Source organism: Macadamia integrifolia, chromosome 14 (assembly GCF_013358625.1).
Source record: "Macadamia integrifolia cultivar HAES 741 chromosome 14, SCU_Mint_v3, whole genome shotgun sequence".
Classification (NCBI taxonomy): Eukaryota; Viridiplantae; Streptophyta; class Magnoliopsida; order Proteales; family Proteaceae; genus Macadamia; species Macadamia integrifolia.
Genome location: NC_056570.1, coordinates 589,681 through 594,492, shown reverse-complemented (window position 1 = coordinate 594,492; position 4,812 = coordinate 589,681).

Sequence of the window (4,812 nt, the reverse complement as noted above, 5' to 3'; positions counted from 1 at the left end):
AAAAAAAAAAAAAAAAAACTTTTTTTTTTCAAACTTCTGAATATATTTACATGGAAACCGAAATCGGTGCACCCTTATTGGATCATGTTTAGGTACTCATTCTCACACCGAAACTAGTGGAAGTCATCAGATTGTTTAATTTGAAGGCCAACTCGTAATATTCTTGGTTGAACTTATAATTAGCCAAAATGGGAACGACAAAGAAGGGAAATAGATTCTACAAGTTTTAATAAGTGAAAAACTCCAAATGGTTTAAAAAAAAAAATGAGGGAATGACTAAGAACAAAAAAAATATGGTGATGAGTTTAAATGTGTAGATTAAAAAGAAAAAAAAGACAATATACTCATATAATTTGATGATTTATTATATGAATACCTACATTTAATGTTCAAAACAAATATAACATCCAACAATAATGCATATTTATATATTTCACAACCCTTTATAATTTCCATAGACATATCATCCAAAATCTATTCTATATTCATACACCATAATAGAAAAACATGTCCAAAGTCCTATTGAGCAATATGGCTTGGCTATGATTTTTTTTATTGTTGTACAACATAGTCAACACACTCCTAGAGTGATGCATGTTGAGTTAGAGTTTGGACTTATCATTTTAGAAAATGTGTTGATCTCGAACCATGGCTCTAAATCCGATGCATGTCTCCTATCGGATGAACATAAGGCAGAGGCCATACTCTTTCTAGTTGAAGGTAGATCTAAAGCTTTAAGCTAGCACTCCTTATTTTTAGAACCATTCATTTTATGAAGAACTTCATGGGCCACATATACATTATCAGAAATGGCCCGTGAAGGGATAAAATTACATTGGAAAGGACTTATTAAAGAATTCAAAACGGGCTTAAGCCTATTGACAATACATTTTGCTATAATCTTATATATAACAGTGCATAGGCGATAAGCCTAAAGTGGTTCATCTCATTGGAGTGGTTATTTTTGGGAATCATAACAATAATACTTCTATTAAAGCCACACAATATATGTCCAGAACTGAAAAACCATTGCACTGTATTAACTACATCCATATCAATAACATTCCAATGTAATTGAATTCTTTTTCTAGGTAATCCATCAATTTCTGGAGCCTTAAAAGCCCCAATTTGAAACACTGCTATTTTAATTTCATTAGAAGAAAAATGATGGCATAAATTCTGGTTTTGAGAATCTGATATTCTAGTATCAATGCAATCAATAAAATCATAAATGTTATCATGATTTGATGATGTAAACAAATTGGTGAAATGGGAAATAACAAGTTGAGACATACCTGAGTTTGTTGATATCCAACCTCCATTAGAATTTTGAAGTCTAGAAATGTTATTAAACTGCCTACGCCTCACAGCAGATAGGTGAAAAAAACCAATATTCCTATCTCCCTTTTTCAGACATTGGACTCGAGATCCTTGGGCCCAATGCTACTCTTCTTGATTAAGGATAACCTCAAGCTGACCTCGAAGTTTAGTTTCCTCATTTTGGAGTACGTTGGGGATGTTGCTGGATTTTCTCAAGCTCTTGAGTTAAGCGTTCCAATTCCTTCTGCCTATTCTTAAAAGTATGTGAACTCCAAACCCGAAGTTTAAACTCCACAAGTTTTAAGCTTTTGGAATAATTGGTAAGAAGCCGATCCAAAAAAAGAGGCATTCCAAGCTTGGGACTTGGATTAATTCTTGGTGCCTCACCCATTTTGATTCAAAATAAAACTACTTATGATTGGGATTAGAGTAGGATAGAAATCTCACCAAAATTGGAGTGTGGTCAAAAGCCACCATGACGTGCTGATATATAGCTGTGAGGCCTTAACCTCGAAGAAAAGCAGCATTATCGAACACCTTATCGATGTTGGCCATGATGAGATTATTTCCTTGGCGTTTGTTGGACCATGAGAATCTAGGACCTGAGAAAGGAAGCTCTATTAGATTACAGCCATTTATGGCAGAAAGAAACTCTAAGATCTGGGACAAACTCTTGCTACGTCCTCCCGCTTTCTCTTCCATAGATAGAATTTTATTAAAATGCCCTAGACAAAGCCAAGGGGTGGATACAAAGTGGCTTAGTTGAATTAATTCCCGCCAAAGTGCAGGCCAGAGTTCTGTTTGTGAATCACCATAGACAAAGGTCAAATGTAAAGAGGAAACAATAAAAGAGGCATTGATAGTAACATCCACAAATCTGCGAGAGGAAGATAAAATGGTAGAGACACACAATAATCCCAAAATCAAGCTAGACCAATATATAAGCCCAAAAGATTAACAAAGAAAGAGTTTGTAAAGCCTAACCGTCATTGGAGATTTCGCATGTACCCCTCTTGCTGTTTTGTTTCAATTAAGAAAACCACAACAGGTTGAACACTTGAGCATAGTTTGCTCAAGTATTGAATTGTTAGAGGTCGACCACATCCCTGACAGTTCCAGCAAAGAAGACTCATGGCCCCTTGGGGGGTTGTGGAAGGGTAGTCCGCCCACACCCTTTTAGAAGAGGAAACCGAATTCTCAGAGAATTAAGATGTTTCCTTCGAGCACGACCCTTAGTAAGTTGGCGAGGATGCCATCTCAGAATGGCTGATCTATTCACAGGGATCTCCCCCAACATATTAGATATGCATAGTCTCTTGAATTGATGTAGCACAAGACTAGGGATCTCTCTTGCTGGTCGTTTTAATAGCATAGCAGCCGGAGATCAGAGTGGTGATGGTAATTCCTCAATCATTACGGAAGAAGTTGTGTCCGCATGAAAGGAATTTACCTCAATAGCCACCAAAATAATCTTTGAGGCATTTGCCAGTGGTAAACTCTCAGAATTCTCAGCTCCATAATCAGTCACGGTTCGAAAGACTCTCAGAAACATTCTGCAATCCTCGTTCAGAACAAAGAGGTGAAAATCTCTTAGGCTATGTTTGGTAGCCAAGAAAAGAAAAGAAAAGAAAAAAGAATCAAGAAAAAAAAAGAGAAGAAAAGAGAAGAAATTGCGAGAAAATAAAAAGAGCATGTATGTTTGGTTACCAAGAGAAGAAAAGAAAAGAAAAGAAAAAAAATTCAAAAAAAATTGAATTTTAAGAGAGAGATAGACATAGGAAATCATTGTGTAATTATTCATTTTTGTCTTATTATCTTTTCATATTTTCTCATGTTTTCTTGTGTTTTAGGCAAGAAAATTTTTGAGGGAGTAAAAGAAAATTTCACAATTCCCAAGAGGAATTTTGAATTTGAAAAAGGGAATCTTCTCTTGGGTGAAGATATACCGAATGCGAAGAAAAATTCTTAACCCAAGGAAAAAAGTACAAAAAGTGTAATTTTTTTTCTTCTATTTTTTTCTTTTTTTGGCTACGAAACACAGCTTAGGGTTGAGGTCTTTAGGGTAAGCAAGACTCTCATCTGGAACAGTAGATAAGCCTGGGTTTTCAACTAAGTGCTCCATAATCCCAGTTGAGGCCCAAAAAGGAGAAGTATTAATGTCCAGCCCAGGTGACAAGGTACCAGGGGTGTTTGAGGGGGGGGGGTCCAAATTCTATTTCTGATTTTGGCAAATCCAGCCCATTAAGAGATTGAGTACTACCCATAATCAAATTGCTAGACCCCACCCCATGTTTCATAGGAGTATTAGAAGAAATATAATGACTGATCGACCGCCGCTGCTCTACTCTTCATGGCTTGGAGATGACGACAATGTATGGTATGAGGGTATGTGATGGCTTAGGGGTTGAGAGAAGGGTATATTAAGTAATTTATATTTTATGAGGGTATTTTGATATTTAATAAAAAAATAAATCAACTGATTGTCAACACTTGAGGTATATTTTCTAATAGAGATTGACGGTAAAGGGTATAAATATAATTTGGTATTATAGAAGGATGTCTCTTTAATGGTGACATTCTCTAAAGAGTGACATTGTAAATTTTTCTTTCTGTTTTTATTTTTATTTTTATATAAATGTGAAATTCTAGTAAAAATATAGGGCGCAGACGCCATAACAAGTTCCTTTTAGTTTTGTATCAAGGAGGTGACACTATTTTGATTGATTGGCCTTAAGATAAGCTCGTTCTCTCAATTTAAAATATTTCGTATTTTTTCACTAAAAAAATCCATCGACCAAAAGGATACAGTAAATCAAGTGACTTATAAATTCTCATTCGACAAAAGAAAAACTCGAAATTCAATCGAATCCTGGAACTTTGAAACAAAGTGAATTTGAACAGAATTCCTGCCGCCGACAACCCAGTCCATGTTCCGATTCAGAGGGAAATAATATAATAGGCCAGGATTAGATGCCACATCAGAATCTCGGTTTCTCCGTCAATATCTTGTTCTTCGTCAAGGTAAAAATGTAAATAAAATCTTAAATTCGTATTCATATTTGTATTTGTATTCGTATCTATTGAGAGGACTTCATAGTCAAAAAATCTGTTTTTCTCTCAAAAACTAATGCAAATGCATGTAATGTTATATTCGATTCAAATCCGATCCGTCTACATCCTTCCACAAGGATATGCCATCCTGATTCCAATTTCAATCTTCGGAGATAACGAGAAATATTCGGATTCAACGGTGAATACGAAGGCTCATCACGGTCCGCAGAAAGCAGCTTAGCATTTATTAAGGCAAGAATTACTGGCCACAGAACAACACCCACTAAACGAGCCCACAGCAACATCAAGATTCTTTCTAATCCCCCACGTGTCCCATTTCTAACCATGAGATCTCATATATTTCTTTTGCCACTCAGCTGACGTGGTTGCACTCAGAAAATATCCTCTCCTGTAGCCATAATTCTGCGGCACGTGTCTTGC